Source organism: Salvelinus alpinus, chromosome 10, assembly GCF_045679555.1.
Source record: "Salvelinus alpinus chromosome 10, SLU_Salpinus.1, whole genome shotgun sequence".
Taxonomy (NCBI): domain Eukaryota; kingdom Metazoa; phylum Chordata; class Actinopteri; order Salmoniformes; family Salmonidae; genus Salvelinus; species Salvelinus alpinus.
The window spans coordinates 43786749-43812573 of NC_092095.1; the positions used below are offsets into that span (position 1 = coordinate 43786749).

A 25825-nucleotide genomic window follows, 5' to 3' on the forward strand; every position below is an offset into this window, starting at 1 on the left:
TGGGATGCCTCCAGTGGCTCGGTGGCTGAGGCAAATTAGGACCAGGACACTGGAGCAGCCAGACCAGAGGAGAGGTGGAGCAGCCATGGCCTGCCTGAATGCAGCCCATTGTAAAACAATGGAAACTAACATGGCCTGTTTTGACTAAGGACACTGGACACAAGACAGAGGAGGAGGAGAACATACTCACTCATCAAGTTTCCTACCACACTAGTAGGGATGTCCGAGCATAAGCAGCAATTCATTATTCTCATTGAATCCCTTCACGTTTGTTATGTTTTGTTTTCTATTCAATAAAAAAGACATCCATTCTCCCTTTATTCCCTTTATTCATGTCATTATTTGTATAAATAGGCAGCAATAGTTATTGGATCTTAGAAAGATTCTGGTCACGTATGAGTCGTTTAATGGGTATTGTTGAGCAGATGCCATGCTAGTTTTTTGGTTCTAAGGTGGTCCCAGTGCCCACAAATACTTATTTGCTTGTTTTTTTTACTGGCAAAAATAATGAGCACATTTCAAATATACATTTTCCCAATTACTTATAATGGCCATGTCTACCCATAATGCAACAGATAATACATTAGGTAATTGTGATTAATAGGGAAACTGTTCATACCAATTACATGTTAAGATTCATATTTACTCATATTTGTAGTGCAGGAGGGACCTTCTATTATATTCTGAGATGTTATCGCCATATTCTGCCCGTTTACGTCAATGTTGATTGAATTTATGAGTATCATTCAACATTTACGAGAATATCTTCTTGATTTTGTATACAGCCAGACAGACTGTTGAGCAAATAAGCAAACCTAATATATACTGACCCAACAATGCATTATTATGTTCCCAATATCTCTCAATGACTCATCGAAGGTTGTGTCTGTGTTTGTGTTCCCTGTGATTCACAGACATATTTTCAGTTTTTTAAGGTGCATGTGTTGAAGTGAGTAACACAACCAGATGTGGTCTTGTTTAGATATCAGTGTCTCGTGTTTATTACGTAAGGAATGTGACTGAACAATACATGCTCTAAACCGCTTCACTCTCAGGTACAGTGATGGCGTATCTGGCATGGGCACAAATGTTTGTATGTCCTATATGTTTGTATGACCTCCAAATGAAACAATGATCTAAATTCATGGGTAGCATGGACTAAACGCTTCCTGCTATGACAGATGGAGGCAGAAGGAAGAAGGGACATAAATACACATGCATCACTCATCATATTTGATTTGATTTGAATCACACCTATATTCTGTGGGATGGGTGGAAAGGATAGAGGGATGGTGAGAAAAGTCTCTCTGTGGAGACTACTGGAGTAGATCTGGACCCATGACATCCAATCAGACCCAAGAGGTGATGATGAGGACACAGTAGCTGCTGGGGAGGTCGTTGTGGTTGTGGTTGGTTAACCGTATCGTGCCTTCTTATTGGCCAGGGCAAAGACGGCGGATGTTAGCCACACAGCCAGCGGCTGCCTCCTGAAGGACCTCGTCAGTGGAGCCTAGCATACCTAGCAGAAGCTATATGAGCAGGGAGGAGAGAGGAGAGGACAATGTTAACCATCATCATCATCAGTACAGCGGGGGGAGAGAGGAGATGACAGGGTTAAAGTCACTACAATCTGTTCAATCTCATTCATTCTTGTAAGGAAGCAGTTGGTTAATCAGAGGTGATATGACAGTAAATCTCTTGATATTGGAAAGTGTTGTAAGTATCAAATAGTTTGTGCAAAGTCAGATGCTACTTGCTAGTGCACACACTGTCACTCATGCGGCAATGCACAGTATACAGTAGCTGTGGCTCCTCCGCGTGTCTCTCTCTCTCTCACTGTTTTGTCGCTCTTTAACCTCCTAACCAGGCCATGAGCATGGGACATGGGTTACAGCTGCAAGCAGCACATGTCTGCCTGCCTGCCTGCCTCTCTCTGCAAAGTGTGTTCAGATGAAAGCATTTGTCTAGCATGCAGCAGCAGAGCTAGGCATTAAAAACCTACTCCAAAGGTCAGATTATATCCGACTATTACTGCTGCTTGAATAATGGATCTGCTGTTTGATCTGTTTACTGAACATGTTATTTTTGGGGGCCCCACATTTAGGGTTTTACATAAAATACATAAAAACGTTTTTATTGTGTTCGAAAGAGTTACTTATTATACTGTCACAACATGTAAACCTATGGAGATTATTTTATTTTATTTAACCAGGCAAGCCAGTTAAGAACAAATTCTTATTTACAATGATGGCCTACCCCGGCCAAACCCGGACGACGCTGGGCCAATTGTGCGCCACCCTATGGGACTCCCAATCACGGGCGGATGTGACACAGCCTGGATCTGAACCAGGGACTGTAGTGATGCCTCTTGCACTGAGATTCATTGCCTTAGAACGCTGCGCCTCTCGGGAGCCCAAATGGAGGAGCCTGCCAAATAAAAACACTATATGGGTTTAAGTATGGTATCTTTGGTTTTTTCGTGTTTAAAAAGAGACTACATCAAGCTTGTGGGCAGCTGCATTGCCAAATCAAAATCAAAGTAAATGCAGGCACAAATACTCTGGCACAATGGACATTTTAAATGTGTTCAATGTGTGCTCCTTCATTAAATCACAATGGTGTGCCATTGAGCTCTCTTAAGCCACACAACTTAGTTTTGGAGGCTTTCTGGTTTGCATCAATAATAAACAAAACAGGTTACTTCAAATCTTGAAAATAAACACGCCCAAAGCGCACAAGTCCCAAACAAAATGTATACTTGACAGTGCATTAATCATCCAGTATATTCTAGGTACTTTTCAGGCTCTAAAGTTTGAGGCCTAACTCAAAAGTAAGCTTTAAAGCTCTGTAAAATAGCAACTTTTGTTTTTGAAGTCTTGTATAGCAAGAATATGTTGAACCAGGCGTATGAGCAGTCAACCAATTGTGTCCCTACTTTTTGGTGTTGAAACGACACATCCTTGGTGATCCTTTAAGTAACACAGCAAACAATATTCTAGACAGTATCCTGCATACAAAGAAAATTATCCTACTTTAAGACCTTCGTAAACAACTAAATCCCCTCACTAAATTGATTCAGACTCATTTCATGAAGCAGTGTGCCTGCCTCTCCAATGGTTTAGCTATCTGGTCTCTGTGCCTTATGAAGGAGGAACGCTTTAGTTATTTAGCCTGACTTAACTGGTATCTCTCTCTCTCTCTCTCTCTCTCTCTCTCTCTCTCTCTCTCTCTCTCTCTCTCTCTCTCTCTCTCTCTCTCTCTCTCTCTCCCTCTCTCTGATGTTCAACCAGCTAGGAAGTGACGGGATTCTTCTGTTTTTAACAATTAAGTACAGTCCTACTGTATTTGTTTTCAATTAAAATGGTAAAAAATACACAGAAATAGCTTCTTAGAAAGAGCAATTTAGGCTGAAATATTAGGCAGCTCTTACACTAAATTGGCATGATCACAATTTCACAAATCCAACATAGAGTGGAAAATATTTAAGAGAAATCATGTTTTTGACTGCACTGGGCCTTTAAGAGTTCTATATATTGACTATAATATAGTGTGTGTGTGTGTGTGTGTGTGTGTGTGTGTGTGTGTGTGTGTGTGTGTGTGTGTGTGTGTGTGTGCGTGCGTGCGTGCGTGCGTGCGTGCGTGCGTGCGTGCGTGCGTGCGTGCGTGCGTGCGTGCGCCTTAATGTGAATCTCTGCCATCTAGTTGACCCTCACATGCCTCATTGACTCTTATCTCCAACTGTTTGAACCAGCCTGCCCTTGGCCCTGATAGGGAGTTCAGTACTGGTCTGATCTTTACAGAGCAGTACTTGTCTCTGTTCTGTTCCCATGTTATCATTGTGTTCATAATGTAAGTCAATGTGAGGTTGAGGTTGAACTCTGACTCTTTCCGCGAAACATGTAAACTTAAAATCCTGCTCCGCACATTTGTGTGGTTAGCTAGCGGCCTAGCGCAGTGCCAGTGAGCAGAGAAAAAGGCATTCCCAGAATGTTCTGCTCAAAGATAAATAGCGAAAGGAAAACAGATGAAAGATGAGGCTTCTATCTTCTCTCCGCGTACGAGCAGTGAGCACACAAACAGACACACTCTGGGCGAACATTCAAAACCCCCAAAAAGCTGAGAAAATAATACTACCATTCCCTTCTATTCCCATTAATTCCCTGATTTGGATTTTTTTTTTAAAAGGATGCTGTCCTATGAATACTGGTCACTTTCATTACATCAGTGTATCAGTTAGTATATCTGTGGCAGTAACACTAGTTTATATGTTGTTGTTTTTTAATAGCATCCAAAACACCTCTGAAATACAAACTTTATACACACAAGGCTCAGACACAAGTCTCTTTTGTGAAAAGAGAGGATGCCTGCAAAGTGCCAGAATCAACGTTTTGCCAACTTCATAGCATGTTATTCAGACGTGGCCAAATAAGGTCTCCCCAAGCCCACAGCTAGGCTAAGATAAGCATGTCTCTCTTTGCATTTTTTTCTCTCTTCCTCCTCCTCCCCAGCTGGGATCTCGAAGACTATAATACACCACTTGTTAGAATATTACCAAACTGCGGTAACATGAACACTCGCACTACCCTGGTTTGAGAAATGAATCAAGAGGGTCTGAGGTTTTTAACCTTTTACTGCAGTGGGCTAAATCAGGGTCACACAGAGTGTTTCTTGGTAGTCTTAAACAATCTACTCTGAAACAAAAGTATACACCTCACACACATGGTTATGGGCTTTAAAAAAAAGAAAACACCTTCAACATGTCAGATATTTAAATGTATTCAATTTTAAGTTTTGTATCCCAATATTACACTTTATATACATCATAGAAGACTTAAATAGAACAAAACTCTTTTAACATAAAAGCACTGGATTTTCAGCTGGTTTTTAGAAATAATGTTTATTAATAATGTTTTCTCAATCGCTTTGGCTCATTTTCTTAAACAGTCTTAACATTCTCTAAACTGTAAGTGCAATTGTCACAACTGTTTTATGGGACATCCCAATTCTATTGCATGTCTGCAAAATGTAGTAACTCACCCAAAACATTGAATTCATGCTTCAAAACCAAGATATTGCGTCATTAAATTGGCCAATGCCAACAAAATTAGAAGGTTTTTTTGTCATCGTGTGAGCCGTACTTGTTAAAATGTTTAGATGTTTTTTCACCATGGCAGTCAACCCTGGAAATGTTTGTTATATACACATTTCAGTTCTGTTCTACTTTTTTGTTGACACTGACTGCTTACTGTAGTATACAATCATTTCAGTTTTGTCTAGCTGAATGCTATTGTGTATCACACTGAGTTTTTTAGATACCGATTTCAACAGTAGGTCAAAGTTTACTGGGAAAAGTCAATACTGTACAATACTGTAGTACACAGAAAAAGGATATGCACATTTGTATGTATACAGCAATTTTTTTGTAGCAATGTGTTACATGTAAACAGAAAATTCATATTTGCATATTTTTACATATTTCTGACATGTAAAGTCAAATATAGTGAACAGAAAATTTGCCACAAAAAAAACATGCAACAACAATGAAAGAACATGCAGTAGTTCTGTAAAAAAAAAACATTAAATTGTACCTCCTCACAGTACGTAACACTACAAGTTCCCATCTTCTTGGTGGACATCCTGTCGCTCTTGTTGGTCTGTCCAGAGACTTTCGTCAACATCATCATCATGATGTTCTCCCTTGCGATGCACCGGGGGAAAAATCTCCGTGCGTGGCGCAACCATCCCCTGCAATGATTTGCCTGTGATGTCCTCACAAGCAGCATTCAGGGCATCTAACAGTGACATCTGATCTTGTGCCCGATAGTCATATACTTTCCACCTCCATGCTGAACAAAACTCTTCTATCGGATTCAGGAATGGGGAGAATGGTGGAAGGAACTCCATTGTTATCCTTTCATGTGCAGCAAACCATTCCCTAACAATGTTGGTTCAATGGAAGCTGACATTATCCCACACAATTACATAATATGGCAAATCTGGTCTAACTAAACCTCTTTGGTGTTCTGGTATTAGGTCTCTGTAAAGTGTATTTAGGAAGGACAGGAGAAGTTGGGTGTTATAAGGCCCAATGTGTGGAACATGTGTGCTCACACCATTCTCAGAAATGGCAGCACACATTGTAATATTGCCCCCACGTTGGCCTGGTGTGCCAATTGTGGCTCGGTGTCCAATGAGATTGTGGCCACGTCTCCTGCCTTTGGCCAGATTGAACCCAGCCGAGTCCACAAAAACAAGAATGTGTGTCATTTCATGTCCTTCCAGCTCCATTATTCTCTATATAGTAACACAGAAACAAAATATAAAGTTAGTTTCACATAGCCTATTCTAGAATTAGACAGTTTAGTAAAGTATAAATGTTTTCTGTTCTTATGGGTATTTACAACTTCAAGAAGTATATACAGGCATCATTGAAGTACAGTAAAACTCCCTGTACAATATAGCATGTGCACACCAATGGTTTACCTGGACATACTGGTACCGCGGCTCCTTCACTCTGTCACTATTCCTCTCAAATGGCATCTTGTACAGTTGTTTCATAGTCATTTGATTTTTTTTCAAAACTCTGTCTATAGTGGAAATGCTGACAGAATTGATATTTGCAAAGATATTGTTGTCATTTATGATTGCACTTTGGATCTCTTAGCCTGATGGAATTGTTGGCTATGACCATGTTGCAAATGTCTTGTTCTTGTTGATGGCTGAATACTGCTGCTCTGCCAACAGCATGAGGTCGTTGTGCAGTCCTATATATGACATGTAAAATTCACAAATAGATCGTGTCACCGATAGTATATTGTATTCAAATTGTGCAGTATTACTGTATATTCCTCATACATATCTCAGGGTACATTGTGATTTTCAGACTTGCATTTACCTTTACAATAGTTGCTGTATTGTTGTCAATGAAATGCTGTAACGAAAGTAAAAAAACGAGTACATATTTACCTGTTTTCCCTACGGAATGTTTGCACAATTGATGACACTGTGGACCTGTTTACATTAGGCTGTACTCTCCGACCAGCCTCTTCCATTGTAAGACCATGGTTTATGACATGTCCCACAATTGTGGCTTTGATTTCATCAGGGACTCTTGTTCTTTGCCTTCTACCTCTTCCTCTATTATGTCTTCCCCTAACACCACCACCACGCATTCTTACACATCTTCTTTCTCTTCCACAAACATGTAGCTGCTTTTCAGGGTTGTGATGTCCCTCCATGTTAAAAAATGGTAGTGATTGTGCAAGCTCCATATCCTTTCTAGGACATGCGTTCCGCTAGCTGAACCCCTGACAACATTCCGCTGAAAAGGCAGCGCGGGAAATTCAAAAATATTTTTTAGAAATATGTAACTTTCACACATTAACAAGTCCAATACAGCAAATGAAAGATAAACATCTTGTTAATCTACCCATCGTGTCCGATTTAAAACATGTTTTACAGCGAAAACACAACATATGATTATGTAAATCACCGCCAAGTCCAAAAATCACACAGCCATTTTCCCAGCCAAAGATAGGAGTCACAAAATGCAGAAATAGAGATCAAATTTATCACTAACCTTTGATGATGTTCATCAGATGACACTCATAGGACATCATGTTACACAATACATGTATGTTTTGTTCGATAATGTGCATATTTATATCCAAAAATCTTAGTTTGCATTGGCGCCATGTTCAGAAATGCCTCCAAAATATCCGGAGAAATTGCAGAGAGCCACATTTAATAACACAAATACTCATCATACACTTTGATGAAAGATACATATTTTACATATAATTAAAGATACACTTGTTCTTAATGCAACCGCTGTGTCAGATTTCAAAAAAACTTTATGGAAAAAGCACACCATGCAATAATCTGAGACGGCGCTCAGATATAAAAAACATTTCTCCGCCATGTTGGAGTCAACAGAAATGCAAAATTACATCATAAATATTCCCTTACCTTTGATGATCTTCATCAGAATGCACTCCCAGGAATCCTAGTTCCACAATAAATTGTTGTTTTGTTCGTTATGTCCAAGTAGCTACTTTTGCTAGCACGTTTAGTACACATGTCCAAATGCTCGCACAGATCCAGGCGAACTCGGGCGAAAACTTCAAAAAGTTATATTACAGGTCGAATAAACTGGTCAAACTAAATATAGAGTCAATCTTCAGGATGTTGTTATCATAAATATCCAATAACTTTCCAACCGGAGAATTCTTTTGTGTCTACAGAAGTAATGGAACGCAAGACGATATAATTTGGAATGCGCATGACCAGGAACTGGCAATCTGCCAGACCACTGACTGAAACAGCTCCCATCCAGCCCCACATCACAGTAGACGCTTCATTCAATGTTCTACAGACTGTTGACATCTAGTGGAAGGCGTAGGAAGTGCAAACAGATCCATATCCCACTGGGATTTCAATAGGCGATGAGTTGAAAATCGACCAGCCTCAGAATTTCCACTTCCTGTTTGGAAGTTTGCCTGCCATATGAGTTCTGTTATACTCACAGACATAATTCAAACCGTTTTAGAAACTTCAGAGTGTTTTCTATCCAATAGTAATAATAATATGCATATAGTAGCATCTGGGACAGAGTAGGAGGCAGTTCACTCTGGGCACGCTATTCATCCAAAGTGAAAATGCTGCCCCCTATCCCTAATATACACTGCTCAAAAAAATAAAGGGAACACTTAAACAACACAATGTAACTCCAAGTCAATCACGCTTCTGTGAAATTAACTGTCCACTTAGGAAGCAACACTGATTGACAATAAATTTCACATGCTGTTGTGCAAATGGAATAGACAAAAGGTGGAAATTATAGGCAATTAGCAAGACACCCACAATAAAGGAGTGGTTCTGCAGGTGGTGACCACAGACCACTTCTCAGTTCCTATGCTTCCTGGTTGATGTTTTGCTCACTTTTGAATGCTGGCGGTGCTTTCACTCTAGTGGTAGCATGAGATGGAGTCTACAACCCACACAAGTGGCTCAGGTAGTGCAGCTCATCCAGGATGGCACATCAATGCGAGCTGTGGCAAGAAGGTTTGCTGTGTCTGTCAGCGTAGTGTCCAGAGCATGGAGGCGCTACCAGGAGACAGGCCAGTACATCAGGAGACGTGGAGGAGGCCGTAGGAGGGCAACAACCCAGCAGCAGGACCGCTACCTCCGCCTTTGTGCAAGGAGGAGCAGGTGGAGCACTGCCAGAGCCCTGCAAAATGACCTCCGGCAGGCCACAAATGTGCATGTGTCTGCTCAAACGGTCAGAAACAGACTCCATGAGGGTGGTAATGAGGGCCCGACGTCCACAGGTGGGGGTTGTGCTTACAGCCCAACACCGTGCAGGACGTTTGGCATTTGCCAGAGAACACCAAGATTGGCAAATTCGCCACTGGCTCCCTGTGCTCTTCACAGATGAAAGCAGGTTCACACTGAGCACATGTGACAGACGTGACAGAGTCTGGAGATGCATGACCGGTTTGGCGGTGGGTCAGTCATGGTGTGGGGTGGCATTTCTTTGGGGGGCCGCACAGCCCTCCATGTGCTCGCCAGAGGTAGCCTGACTGCCATTAGGTACCGAGATGAGATCCTCAGACCCCTTGTGAGACCATATGCTGGTGCGGTTGGCCCTGGGTTCCTCCTAATGCAAGACAATGCTAGACCTCATGTGGCTGGAGTGTGTCAGCAGTTCCTGCAAGAGGAAGGCATTGATGCTATGGACTGGCCCGCCCGTTCCCCAGACCTGAATCCAATTGAGCACATCTGGGACATCATGTCTCGCTCCATCCACCAACGCCACGTTGCACCACAGACTGTCCAGGAGTTGGCGGATGCTTTAGTCCAGGTCTGGGAGGAGATCCCTCAGGAGACCATCCGCCACCTCATCAGGAGCATGCCCAGGCGTTGTAGGGAGGTCATACAGGCACGTGGAGGCCACACACACTACTGAGCCTCATTTTGACTTGTTTTAAGGACATTACATCAAAGTTGGATCAGCCTGTAGTGTGGTTTTCCACTTTATTTTGAGTGTGACTCCAAATCCAGACCTCCATGGGTTGATAAATTTGATTTCCATTGATCATTTTTGTGTGATTTTGTTGTCAGCACATTCAACTATGTAAAGAAAAAAGTATTTAATAAGAATATTTCATTCATTCAGATCTAGGATGTGTTATTTTAGTGTTCCCTTTATTTTTTTGAGCAGTGTATATGCTTCCAAACTTGATTGGTAAGATTGTGATTCCTATTTCATTACTATGTCACCTGGCAGGTAATTTCCAATTTTGCAGACATCACAAACATTCCATGTCATAGATATTTATGGAATATACATGTATGTCTGACAGATTTTGATAATTTAATGGATAATTTTGCATGTGATGGCTCACACGATGAAAGAATGTTTAGAAGTTGTGAAGAGTATGACAATTTCACTGAGAATCAACTCATCAGTTTTGATCAGCAAGCCATCTGCATGTAGTTATTGTGCAAATTGTATACAATTGTACTTACTCTTTTGCACACGTGCCAAAACACGTGCAATTTGCTTAAATTAATGCGATATTCAAATCTGGCGTGAACAAAAAACAAATTGTTCAGAGATTTAAACTTATTGTTTTGAAAAAAAAAAATCTCAATTAAGAATTGAGCCAAAGCCATTGAGAAAAACTGTAATTGAGCCAAAGCCATTCAGAAAAACTTTAACTTTTTTAAACTAGGCAAGTCAGTTAAGAACAAATTCTTATTTTCAATGAGGAGCAATGTTAACTGCCTTGCTCAGGGGTAGAACAACATATTTTTACCTTGTCAGCACAGGGATTTGATCTTGCAACCTTTCAGTTACAAGGCCAACGCTCTAACCACTAGGCTACCTGCCTCCCCTCCCGTCACGCATGAAGGTGTCAAGGTGTTAAGTGCTCCGGTGTTGGGCTGCTGTTTCCTGAAGAGTTGGGGTCTCTAAATCCTCCATGAAAGCACCTGGGTCTGACAACCAACCAGGCATTACAGGACTGGTCCTGGAACTTCTGTTCTCCTGGCCCATGAATGTATCCCAAATGGCAACCCTATTCCCTATATAGTGCACTACATTTGATCTGGGCCCTGGTCAAAAGTAGTGCACTATATAGGGTGCCATTTGGGATGCAACATCGTGTTTCAGGCCCCTGCTCCTTCCACGCTGTGAGCGAACAGCCCAAACAGGCAGCATTTAGCTGAGCTGAGCTCTGGGCTGAGGGGAAGGGGAGTTACTGAGGGAAGTCAAGGTAAACAAAATTCTCTACGGCCTCAACTGAGCCAGGACCGTTTAGCAGTTTCCCCCCCATCTCTCTGTCAGTAGAGAAAAACCCAGCGTTCAAATCATTGACTTGGGGGGGGGGTTTGCCTCAAGGAAAGTTTACTGTACTGTAAGACTTAGTCTAGATCTATGCTGGTTCCACACACACATGTCCAACCTGAGAGAGCTGCTGGACTGGACATCCCTCCTCATCCCAGACCAGACATTAGAGAGAGGCTTGAGTCATAGCACTAGGCAGCGTAACACATAACACACTACATATTTCAAACATACAGTACAGTAGCTAGTTGCACAGAGCAGCTCCAGTGGCGTGTACTAGGGGTATCATCTGCTCACCACATCCAGTCCACAACCTGAAATCCTGTTACAGATAAAGCATGACTAAGAGGAAACTTCAGAAATATTTGCTGCAGTGTTTTTTTCTGACTGCTGCTTTCACTCACTCTTTCACTCTACCTCCTTCCCTCTCTCTCTCTCTTCATTCTATCCCCTCTCTCTCTCCCTTTCCTTGTTCACTCGTTTACTTTGAGCGTACAGTACACAGAAAATGGAAACAAAACACAGACAGCGCAAAGCAAAGCACAGGAGGAGTGTAGAGCACGCGTGGCAACAACAGTACAACATTTTTCTCATTTAGGGATTTAAAGCCATAAAATACATACCAGCTAGGAGCTGGCAACGGCCATTCTCTGGAATAACTTCAGTTGAAAATTACCAATAATTACCATCTGCATTTTGTAATTTACATCAATTTACTTCACAAAGCTTTCTTGTGAAAGAGCCTCTTTAATACAGAAAGTTGTCTGAAGCTGTCCACAAGGATTTATGATTTCAGCAAACAATCCCCAGCCCTCTGGAAGCAATGTAAAGCAAAGAGGAGGGTGTGTTGATTTTGTACAAGGGACAAAATCAAGCACCATCCTTATAAAACTGTGAGATACCAAGTGTAGATGTCAAATCAAACGGGAAGGGCAATTCATCTTGGCACTTTTTCTGCTTAGCCCTGGTACACACTTCCTCTGGGAAAGCTAGCAGCCCCTGAAAGCTCCTCATTCCTGAACTTGTTCACAGAGCTCCCCAATAGAACCAGGGAACGGAATGCAGGACAAAACACACAGTAACACAGTGGCAAAACACACAATAACACAGTGGCAAAACACACAATAACACAGTGGCAAAACACAAAACCTCTAAGCGAAGCATTTTGTACACCTAATAAAATCACCAAGGCAAACACTGTAAAAAAAATAGTTTGGGGTATTAACTCTGCTCATATAAAGATGTTTTCATATTTTTCATGCAATATTAAAAGTTGCTTTAAGGTTTTAAAACAGTTTATGAAATTTGACGAGATGCAATGAAATAGCATTTGGATATTTTAAGACCGAGGGACAGAAAAAAAAAGGAGCGAAAAAAACTCAGACGGATCACTAATGTCTTTTCCAGTGTAAAATACTTTCTTTTCAATGCTTAATTTCCTCTGCTAAGCTTAGGGGATTGTGTTATACACCATTAAGAATGCTGGGGAGGAAAGTTACAGTACTCTGAGTGCAGAGAGAGAGAGAGAGAGAGAGAGAGAGAGAGAGAGAGAGAGAGAGAGAGAGAGAGAGAGAGAGAGAGAGAGAGAGAGAGAGAGAGAGAATCCTACAACAGCATTATACTACTTGTGGTTGTACATGTTTTGAGAGCTTTTCAATGGCAGAGAAAATACCCTTTGAAATATGGTTGCAATAATACAAGAAGCAGTCTTGAATTTTACGCTCCGCCGTAAATTAGACCGAATGTAACATTACAGAAAGAGAGCCCAGCATCGCTCCTCGATAAACCCCACTCAAACAAGGATAGGAAATATTGTTCTAACACACCAATCCATAGATCATAAGCAGGATGTACATTTTTTTTAAATTGACTTGATTTAACTAGGCAAGTCAGTTAAGAACACATTCTTATTTACATTGACAGCCTACCAGGGAACAGTGGGTTAACTGCCTTATTCAGAGGCAGAACAACAGATTTTTACCTTGTCAGCTCAGGGATTCAATCCAACAACCTTTTGGTTACTGGCCCAACGCTCTAACCACTAGGCTACCTGCCGGCCCTACATAATGCGGCCAGGACTCAATATCTCACTTAGTGTTGCCCCACTGGGCACAGACATCAATTCAACATCTATTCTCCGCTGGGTCAACGTCAAATCATTGAAATGACGTCTAAACAACGTTGATTCAACCGGTGTGTGCCCAGTGGGGCAATACTGAGGACTGGCCACCCGTCAGGGCTTGGTTCCTCTCTAAGTTTCTTCCTGCCTTTCTAGGGAGTTTTTCCTAGCCACCGTTGCTTCTACATCTGCATTGCTTGCTCTTTGGGGTTTTAGGCTGCATTTCTGGATAAGCACTTTGTGAAATCTGCTGATGTAAAAAGGGCTTTATAAATGCATTTGATTGATTGATTGACTACTGACAGGCTCTGGTGTTGTAATGTTTCCAGCGGTCCGGCAGGTATACATCCACAGACTGTTAGTGTGAACCCAGTCAGACTGAAACAATACAGCCGCCTGTGTGTGTTTCCTTTAACTGCTCAGATTAACAGCAATTTAAACACGCAATAGTGGTGTAACGTAACGTGGCCTGCCTTTCTTTCTTAATTAAGCTCTTTAAAATCCCAAAATACATTTTGGATTTGTGTTGAAACAACTCACTCTGCACTGGTACATTAATAAGGGCAAACAGAAAGAGACTGATTATAAGGGTGGTATGCAGGGTGAGCAGACACGCACACACGTACACAAACATGTGTACGTACACAGACACAAACACACTCACACAGCTGTCCGGGTTTTGTTGTGGCTTGAACTTCAAAAAATATTCTGCTTAACGACTTTTGCAAATTGGACATTACTCTTTCGGAACACCCAATGTTCAGTCCAGCTACCAATTATGGCTAGCGTTGAGCCACATACACTGCAACAGCAGATCAAGCTAAAGTACACCATTAAATGAACACGGGAACAAATATTTGGCTGCAATGGTAGAACCACTTCTTAATTTACATCGCAGTTGTTGTCGAAAAAAAAGTATGTGGTCACAAAAGATTTCTCATGTGAAAATCTTGTTCTGAAAGTAATGTGATTGAATTAGAAAAAAACGGGAACATTATCCCAAACATTGCATTACGCTGTTCTCTACGACATGACGTTAAACACAGTTTTAATCTAAGCATAAAATACTTACATTAATGTCACATAAATATAAACATGACTAGTTAGGAAAAAGCTTTGGAAAATGAAAATAATAAAGAATATTATTCTGTATGAAACACGCACTGTCCCTATTCTCAGTCAACTATGGATTGTAACAAAAGAACATTGAAGTATCCCCCATAACATAGTGTTGTTCTCCTTTAGCTCTAGACAACTGTGGCCCTGTTCCTTGGGCCTCAAACATGTCACTGCTGCATTCTGCTCTCATGTCAGGGGACAACTCTTAGCAACAGTTACCCAAGATACAGCCTTTTGACTTGCTCTGTAATGGCATCTAGGGTCTACAAGGGAAGTGGCACTTTGCACACACTGAGTTGTTTGCTTTGTTGAATTCCCATGACGGTTAGAAAGTGGAGTCATGTTTCGGACAAGAATAAAACTAGCTTTGTTTCTGCTCCGTTGGTCAAAGGCTCTGAAAATAGTTACAGCTTTTCAACGTTTATTACCAATGTTTTCACACATCACTAAAACAAAGTAGAGTGATGGGGCTCAGAGCCTTTTTCATCAATGCTGATGAAGTATTTTGTCTCAAAACACCAACTAAAATGCAAAAAAGAACTATGTGCAACTACATTATACTGAAAATCTAAAGGAATTACTGTACGAGTCAAAAGTTTGGACACACCTACTCATTCAAGGTATTTTTTGTTTTTACTATTTTCTACATTGTAGAATAATAGCGAAGATATCCTAACTATGAAATTACACATAAGGAATCATGTAATAACCAAAAAAGTGTTAAACAAATCAAGATATATGTTATATTTGAGATTCTTCAAAGTAGCCATATATTTTGATTTGTTGAACACCTTTTTTGGTTACTACATGATTCCATATGTGTTATTTCATAGTTTTGATGTCTTCAATATTATTATACAATGTAGAAAATAGTAAAACATAAAGAAAAACCCTTGAATGAGTAGGTGTCCAAACTTTTGACTGGTACTCTATAAATAAACATTTAAAGAAAGTATATGAAGGTGTGAGGAGAATGCTTGGAGGAATTGATCTTGAGCAAATATATTAATGAAAATATATATATTTTTTACTTTGTACCTTTTTTTCTCACCAATTTTGTGATATCCAATTGGCAGTTGCAGTCTTGTCCCATCGCTGCAACTCCCATACGGACTCGGGAGAGACGAAGGTCGAGAGCCATGCTTCCTCCGAAACACGACCCTGCCAAGCCGCACTGCTTCTTGACACACTGCCCGCTTAACCCGGAAGCCAGCCGCACCAATGTGTCGGAGGAAACACTGTACAACTGGCAACCATGTCAGCGTGCATGCACCAGGCCCGCCACAGGAGGCGTAACAGCGTGATGGGACAAGGACAGCCCAACCGGCCAAGCCCTCCCCTAACCCGGACGATGCTGAGCCAATCGTGCGTTGCCTCATGGGTCTCCCGGTTGCGGCCGGCTGCGACACAGCCCGGAATTGATGACCAATCAGTACCTTGACTACTAGGTGTGGAAAGGACAAGTGCTTGTGAGTAAAGAAGTGAACATACCTTGACCACTCTGTTCTCATGCATGGTGATGTAGTTGCTGGGGTTCTTGGAGAGCTGGAACAGGGCCTGAGCTGCGGTCTGGTGGACCGAGGAGTCCTTGGACTTCAGTTAACGAACGAGGGGGCAACGGCCTCCCCAAACAACACCCTGTTACTGCCCCACATGCAGCAGCGGGCGACTGCCTCAGCCAGGTAACGACACAGCTTATCATCAGTCTGTAATACAGAGAGAACAAGACATCAGACATCTATGGGTGCATCTCAAATGGTACCCTATTCCCTATATAGTGCACTACTTTTGACTAGGGCCTATACTATGAATACTACTCAATAGAGCTTGTTTACAGGGATCTCAGAACTATTAAGTTACTTTATGATAATATAATAGATAGTCAATTTATAACAGGACTGAATATTCACAGTAAACACTAATTGAGAAGGATTATAGGTATTTCATGTCCTCCTACATTGAGATGTACTTACTGTGTTTGTCAGCTTGGCCAGCATCGGGACAACCCCATGGTCGATGATGACTGCCAGATCCTCTTCATCTTTGGCTATTTTGGCTATGGCGGCGCACACGCTCGCCAGTACCGCTTTGTTTTTTGATTTCAGCAAATTAACAATCAGTTCCAATCCACCGACAAAGGAGCGCACCATTTCCCCTGCATCCTAAACGTCAAAAGCCTGTTATTAGCTTGGTGCTCTCAATCTGTAAAGTAAAGGGAGCAGAATTCAGTGTAATGGGCAGGGAGGCAAGCTGGGGCATTTGAGCAGAGCAGAGAAAACAAAAGATACACACATGCTAAGGAAAAATAAAAAGCCTTTTCATCAGCCTTAGCAAAAATCAAAACCCCATCAGAGCCAGTCAGCCCAATCGGAGGTAATGTGAGTAGCCATGGTTCTGTCCTGCTTTCCGCTCTACGGAAAGTGCCATTGTCAATACGGATGGGCTGTGTGGTGTGCCAGTAACTATTCCACATCAAGCACGCCAAATAGGTGATATAGGTTCTGTTTGTTATAAAAAGCCATTTACAGAAATCAACAGAGTAATTTTGGGGGAATTTCTTGCCAAGTAATACGAGGGCCAAGGGAAACTAATACTTCTACAGCAGACCTATCTAATGTCAGCCTATCCTTTTGGATGAGGAGTTATTTGGACTTCCTTTTCTACCCCTCCATGTAGGTTAGGCCAACACTGTTCAGAACACTAATACTCAACAGAATGCCTACAGATGTTCTATCTTCATTTGATCACTCTGTTGTTGCAGAGAATTTCCCTGTGCAGCAGGAAATGCTAATTGCAGTGTATTCAAGGTTTAAAAAGGCTTCTAAAGTTTGAAATTTCCACTTTAAAATGTCAGATTTGATTTATCCTATCAAAAAAATGTATCAACCCCTACAAAAAGGTCCATTAATTATAATCCACATAATAATTCACATTTCCTGTTGCTGCAGGATTATTTTCCAGCTGTGAGAAACTGGTCAAATTAAGATAGCACATCTGTATCTAATGACCTTTCCATATAGCCTACACTGTTCAGAAGAACAAGGGACCGGAGTCAGTCACAAAGGAACTGAAGGAGTCAGTGTGTTTCCCTGACCGTTCAGGCCAAGCTAGCACCATAGACCCTGATTTGAGTTCATGGGCACCAGTGATGGGCTGATACCACAGGAGTCTCAGACAATTATGGGGCTACGCTGCTGGTGAGCCTCTCTCAGAACCACCTCGGACGCGGCCTTCATTGAGGCTTGGCAGATCGGGATGCTTTTTAAATCATACATCAACATAATCGCCACCAAAGGGGGGAATATACAGCATCAAAGGTGCTGTAAAGTACTTAAGTAAAAATACTTTAAAGTGCTACTTAAGTCGTTTTTTGGGGTATCTGTACTTTACTAATGATATTTTTGACAACTTTTACTTTTACTTCACTACATTCCTAAAGTAAATTATGTATATTTTACACCATACATTTTCCCTGACACCCAAAAGTACTCATTACATTTTGAATGCTTAGCAGGACAGGAAAATAGTCAAATTCACACACATCAACCTAACATCACTGGTTATCCCTACTGCCTCTGATCTGGAGGACTCACTAAACCCTCATGCTTCGTTTGTAAATTATGTCTGAGTGTTGGAGTGTGCCCTGGCTTTCCGTAAATAAAAAAAACAAGAAAACGGTGCCATCTGGTTTGCTTAATATAAGGAATTTGAAATGATTTAAACTTTTACTTTTACTTAAGTACATTTTAACAATTACATTTACTTTTAATACTTACGTATATTTGAAATGAAAGTCTTTCACACTTCCTCAAGTAGAATTTTAATGGGTGACTTTTACTTTTACTCATGACAGTTGGGTACTTTTTCCACCACTGAGTATCAAGGTGGCATACACAGCTACTGCCAGCCTGTAATGTCTCGATTAATATGGAAATAGTAAACCAAGATTATGGAAAGCGTATAATTAGAGAGGGCAGAATGAAAAATGTCACAAAGCACGCTCAATCAACATCTCCATCAACATTATATCTCCATCTACGACATTATTGTCTGGGTGATTAAGACCTTTAAACAGGTCAACATTCATAAGGCCGCAGGCCAGATGGATTACCAGGACGTGTACTCTGAGCATGCGCTGACCAACTGGAAAGTGTATTCACTAACATTTTCAACCTCTCCTTGTTTGAGTCTGCAATACCAACATGTTTCAAGCAGACCACCATCGTCCCTGTGCCCAAGAACACTAAGGTAACCTGCCTAAATGACTACTGACCCACAACACTCACGTCTGTAGCCATGAAGTGGTTTGAAAGACTGGTCATGGCTCACATCAACACCATTATCCCAGAAAACCTAGACCCACTCCAATTTGCATACTGCCCCAACAGATCCACAGATGATGCAATCTCTATTGCACTCCACACTGCCATTTCACACCTGGACAAAAGGAACACCTATGTGATAATTCTATTCATTGACTACAGCTCAGCGTTCAACACAATAGTGCCCTCAAACCTCATCACTAAACTAAGGACCCTGGGATTAAACACCTCCCTCTGCAACTGGATCCTGGACTTCCTGACGGGCCGCCCCCATGTGGTAAGGGTAGGTAACAACACATCCGCCACGCTGATCCTCCACACGGGGGCCCTCAGGGGTGCGTGCTCATTTCCCTCCTGTACTCCCTGTTCACTCATGACTGCATGGCCAGGCACGACTCCAACACCATCATTAAGTTTACCGATGACACAACAGTCATGAGTGAACAGATCACCGACAACGATGAGACAGCTTATAGAGAGGAGGTCAGAGACCTGGCCGTGTGGTGCCAGGACAACAACCTCTCCCTCAATGTGATCAAGACAAAGGAGATGATTGTGGACTACAGGAAAAGGAGGACCGAGCATGCCCCCATTCTCATCGACGGGGCTGTAGTGGAGCAGGTTGAGAGCTTCAAGTTCCTTTCTGTCCACATCACCAACAAACTGTCATGGTCCAAGCACACCAAGACAGCCGTGAAGAGGGCACGACAAAACCTATTCCCCCTCAGGAGACTGAAAAGATTTGGCATGGGTCCTCAGATCCTCAAAAGGTTCTACAACTGCACCATTGAGAGAATCCTGACAGGTTGCATCACTGCCTGGTATGGCAACTGCTCGGCGTCCGACCACAAGGCACTACAGAGGGTAGTGCGTACGGCCCAGTACATCACTGGGACCAAGCTTCCTGCCATCCAGGACCTCTATGGCAGGCGGTGTCAGAAGAAGGCCTAAAAAATGTAAAAGACTCCAGCTACCCTAGTCATAGACTGTTCTCTCCGCTACCTCACGGCAAGCGGTACCGGAGTGCCAAGTCTAGGTCCAAGAGGCTTCTAAACAGTTTCTACCCCCAAGCCATAAGAGTCCTGAACATCTAATCAAATGGCTACCCAGACTGACTATTTGCATTGCCCCATATTTTACGCTGCTGGTACTCTCTGTTTATTATCTATGCATAGTCACTTTAATAACTCTACCTACATGTACAAATTACCTCAATTACCTTGACTAACCAGTGCCCCTGCACATTGACTCTGTACCGGTACCCCCTGTATATAGCCTCGCTATTGTTATATTACTGCTGCTCTTTAATTATTTGTTACTCGTATTTCTTGTTTTTTTAGGTATTTTTCTTAAAACTGTATTGCTGGTTAAGGGCTTGTAAGTAAGCATTTCACTGTAAGGTCTACACCTGTATTCGGTGCATGTGACAAATAACATTTGATTTCATTTGATTAATCATAACCCCCTCCCTTTGGAGGTTGTGTGGGGTTGTACCAAGCCAAGGGCTCACTTGTAAAAGAGATTTGCATCTCATTGGGACTCACCTTGTTAAATAAAGGATAAATAAATCAATAGCCACACCAGTTAACCACAAGCACACTAGCCTCAATGTGAGTGGCCTATTTCACAAGGGACAAATCAAATCAAATCAAATGTTATTGGTCACATACACATGGTTAGCAGATGTCAATGCGAGTGTAGCGAAATGCTTGTGCTTCTAGTTCCGACCATGCAGTAATATCTAACAAGTCATCTAACAATTTCACAACAACTACCTTATACACACAAGTGTAAGAATATGTACATATACAGTACATATATGGATTAGTGATGGCCGAACGGCATAGGCAGGATGCAGTAGATGGTAGAGTACAGTATATACATATGAGATGAGTAATGTAGGGTATGTAAACATTATATGAAGTGGCATTGTTTAAAGTGACTAGTGATACATTTATTACATCCACTTTTTAATTATTAAAGTGGCTAGAGATTTGAGTGACAGCAGCTGTTTAACAGTCTGATGGCCTTGAGATATAAGCTGTTTTTCAGTCTCTCGGCCCCAGCTTTGATGCACCTGTACTGACCTCGCCTTCTGGATGATAGCGGGGTGAACAGGCAGTGGCTCGTGTGGTTGTTGTCCTTGATGATCTTTTTGGCCTTCCTGTGACATCGGGTGGTATAGGTGTCCTGGAGGGCAGGTAGTTTGCCCCCGGTGATGCGTTGTGCAGACCTCACTACCCTCTGGCGAGCCTTACGGTTGTGGGGGGAGCAGTTGCCGTACCAAGCGATGATATAGCCCGACAGGATGCTCTCGATTGTGCATCTGTAAAAGTTTGTGAGTGTTTTTGGTGACAAGCCAAATTTATTCAGCCTCCTGCTGTTGCGCCTTCTTCACCACGCTGTCTGTGTGGGTGAACCATTTCTGTTGTCCATGATGTGTACGCCGAGGAACTTAAAACTTTCCACCTTCTCCACTACTGTCCCTTCGATGTGGATAGGGGGGTGCTCCCTCTGCTGTTTCCTGAAATCCACAATCATCTCCTTTGTTTTGTTGACATTGAGTGTGAGGTTATTTTCCTGACACCACACTCCGAGGGCCCCCACCTCCTCCCTGTAGGCCGTCTCGTCGTTGTTGGTAATCAAGCCTACCACTGTAGTGTCGTCTGCAAACTTGATGATTGAGTTTGGAGGCGTGCATGGCCACACAGTCATGGGTGAACAGGGAGTACAGGAGAGGGCTGAGAACGCACCCTTGTGGGGCCCCAGTGTTGAGGATCAGCGGGGTGGAGATGTTGTTTCCTACCCTCACCACCTGGGGGCAGCACATCAGAAAGTCCAGGACCCAGTTGCACAGGGCGGGGTTGAGACCCAGGGTCTCGAGCTTGATGACGAGTTTGGAGGGTACTATGGTGTTAAATGCTGAGCTGTAGTCGATGAACAGCATTCTTACATAGGACATGCTTGCAGGCAGTGAGGAGTTTTTAATGGAGCCTTCTAGCTCTGACAGACCAGGGCTCAGAGAGCTGGACAGGACATGGTGGTGTTTCTCTCTCCGCTCCCCTCAGATGTGGTGCCAGAAGCTGAGCAGTGTGTGCCGGGCCAGAACCAGGGCCAGGAGCTGACCACCCCTCCGCTTCACTCTGCCCCAACAACACACAGCACAGGAAGCATTTCCTCAGGAATACTGATGATGCCACGACTCACCAGCAACAGGGGAAGCGCTTCTCAAGCCACCAGCTGTGAAAGACTAGTGAGGATCCCTTTCATGGCCTGGACAGAACCCCAGATTCCTAAAAAACGCAGCATTATGAAGCTACACACGTAAGGCCCATGTAATCCTGCTGTCCCTTTTCCCCAGAGATAAAATGAAATAGAAAACACATTATCTGGTCGGTGTGCGTGATGTAAACTAGACCGAGGGAGAGGGAAGGAAGTGGCACAGCACTTCCCAAGTGGCACAGCAGAGTAGTTTGCCCTGACCCTCTCCAGCAAGCAATCAGGCTCCTACTTCCATATGCTGCTATACGGTAGGCTACTATGTAAAATAAAAATACATCACTCATTGCAAGTTGCCCGTGTCCTGGCAAATTAATGATGCCCTTCATTACATGAGCAGCAGGGCAGGTTACATCCTTGATTGAGGGAACAAAGCTAATTGACTGATTCACTGCAAAGCCCCTGCTGACTGCCTGCATGCAATAATGACTGGGGCTTTACTCACAGCAGAGAGCTGGCCAGGCAAGCCAGGCAGGCCGGTAGTGGGGCGTACTGTTCCTGAATCCTCTATGTGTCGAAATGTGTCTGAGAACGAGTAGAGGTATGGACTTTACTGGAGCATCCAGCAGCTGCATTTACACCGTGATTCTCTCAAAATCCACTGTGGAACTGCTAACTAAAACCACATGGGGGTTTTATCTAAATAACTACTACTACACCAAGCAGTGTCGAATTCCCCTCGCTCTCCTCGACGGGCAAAACCCTGCACTGTTTAGCTCTTGTCATTGACCCTGTCTCAGAAATCAACCAAAGAGCATGTTCATGTATTCCTACAAAAATTGGCACTGTAGAGTCCAGACAAACATTGTCAAACTTTGTTAGCGTTCAAATAGTGAGTTGAGCTGCGGCCGGTCCTCCTCTTCCATATGGTTGCCATATATCATTTTTGCAACACTTCTGAGCCAGAAAAATTCCTTCTAGCAAGTGAAAATCTCCCTCACCCTAACTGGGACTGAGACACCTGCCTGAACTGGACCCAATTTATCTGTTTAAACAGACTGTCCGATTGACAACCTGTTTACGTTAATCATGTCGATAATCTAATAGAACAATGTTCCATTTGTATTTCTGAAAAAATATACAACAGCTCGGGGGGGGGGGGGGGGGGGGGGGTTGACACAGTTATATTTCAGCAGTTCTATCTGAATGCAATATACTGTGGGTACGTCCCATATTGGCACCCTGTTTCCTACATAGTGCACTATTTTTGACCAGAGCCCTATGGGCCCTCTGGTCAAAAGAAGTGCACTATATAGGAAACAGGGTGCAATTTGGAATGCGGAGTGTATATGCATGCTATACAGTCGCACCTAATGTTGTGAGGACTGTACATTAGAAGTATGTTCAGCAGCCTAGATTGGATATGCAGCATGGGGTCACAGGAGACACGGCCTGCCTGGCACCCTGCTTGTTGTGTAAGAAGAAACTGCTGCTGGTTGTGTGACACTGTAACTCAGAGCATGTTGAGGGAGGATTTTCAACAGAGGAATCAGAACATGCCACAGGATATTACTGCCTGCCTGCCTGCCTGCCTGCCTGCCTGCCTGCCTGCCTGCCTGCCTGCCTGCCTGCCTGCCTGCCTGAACTGTTTCCCAGTTCACCAACAAAGATCAGCGTGTTCTGCTTTATATTAGTGGAGGGTTCATGTAAGCCTATAGTGACACAGCACTGCCCCTGCTACAACCTCCCAACACCAGATTGTCTTTAAAGCTGCAATATGTAACTTCATTCTCATTGAAAGCAAGTCTAAGAAGCCGAAGATCTGTTCTATCTGTGATATTTCTATGCTTCCCGGTTTTTAAGTTTTGTTTTTGAGTCTTTTACATTCGATTTTGTATACCAACTTGAAACAGCGGAAAATACAATATTTGTGGTTATGGAAAATATATTTCACAGCGGTTTAGATGGTACAATGATTCTCTACACTATACTTGCTTGTTCAGTCACATAAATTCCAAATTAGGCAAACTAGAATGTTTGCAACCAGGAAATGGCGGAGAGATTTCTGCATAGTGCATCTTTAAGGACAGAGAGCCTTGAGGCTGACATGATGATATCACAGGCTGAACAGTGACAAAGAGAGGGATCCAAACACGATAAACATGATAAACATATTACAGCAATGATCAACATACAAATATAAACTTGCAATATAACAACAACAAAGTTACATTTGTTGTTGAGCAGAATTGTCATTATAATTAAATCATTAAAACAATGTAGTGCTACTGTGAGTGGGAAAAAAAGGTTGGTACTGTACCTTTGCATTTTCAATGCATGGACAAAGACCCCATGCAGCACTGGCCTGGACATCTGGATTTGGGTTTTTCAAGAAGGACCAAAGCAGGCGCACTCCATCCAGACGGTCAATGATCCTGTTGAGGAAGAGAAAAAAGAGAAGAGTGAGAGAAAATAGAGAGAGAGAGAGAGGAGGGAGAGAAGGGAGAGAGAGACAGAGAGAGGGGAAGAGAGAGAGAAAGTGAGAGAGAGAAGAGAAAGGGAGCGAGAGAGAGACAAAGTCAGAGAAAGACAGAGAGAAGAGAAAGGAAGAGGGAGAGAGAGAGAGAGAGAGAGAGAGAAGAGAAAGGGAGAGAGAGAAGAGAGAGAAGAGGAAGAGAAAAGAGAGAGTGGGCACAGTCAGTGTGATCTACACCATACTTTCACAGTTAAGTGATCTACACCATACTTTCACAGTTAAGAGGAACATTTGAGAGCTTCTTTTTCTCAGAACTGGCTGGGCTGGTCTGTGCCATACAGTAGCAGTTTGTCCAGGTCCAGGCCCTGAAAACCCATCACAGGGCAGGATCAAAGGTATCAGACATTTAGCTGAATGGGTTTTCAATCACAAACCAACCTTCACCAGTCCAATTCGGTTTCCACCACAGCTCTAAAAACCCACTCTCTGTCTCGTCTGGTAAAGTGAATCTCCATGAGAAATCACTGACCACCTACGTGATGTTAGGCCAAAGGTTAACTTGTGTAAATTCATGTATAGTGAGTGAAGTCCATACAGATATTTATTTATAGAACCAAAACAACATTATACTGTACGGTGGGTAGTCCAGGGGTACTTCTTTCCAAATCAAACAGAGCCAGTAGACAGGTCTCTCTATATTTCATTGCGTCTGAGTTGAAGTTTACTTAAGCATAAGCCATATTTCATGCTGCGTACATGACTGTAGTTAAGGCTGTAGTCAGGGTCTGGGAACCCAAAGAATTACGCCACAGTGCGCCCGTTGTCTGGTATAAATAACATGTAACGTGTTTCCCATGTGTGCTTCCACCAACAAGGCCGACATTGAATGCTGTCATAATTAATTAAACACTCCCTAATCACGGTATCTCCGTGACTGCAAACGAGCGAGCACTCATCAGAAGAAGTCCCCTGCGCCATCTGTCTTCCGTTTGCACATAAATCAGTCTGGGGGATCATAACTTAAGATTCCAGTCCGTAGGGCCTCCTAAATCAAGCCCAACAACAAACTAAACTTCATATCAAGTGCCAGAAAAGTACTGTCCTCACAAGAGCAGGTATGAAACACGTTAGCATGAAGGAGACAACTGACAGTTTGGATGAGGGATGGAAACGGGGAGACCACAAAGTCTCAAGGCAGTTGCACAACGTGTGTTCTTTCT

General features: G+C 42.7%; 1 pseudogene; it reads right to left on the reverse strand.

Annotated features, from left to right (window-relative positions):
• Nucleotides 1–312: 312 nt before the first annotated feature.
• The window catches only part of LOC139532928 (outer dynein arm-docking complex subunit 2-like), a 65980-nt pseudogene continuing 40467 nt past the window's right edge, over nucleotides 313–25825 (reverse strand).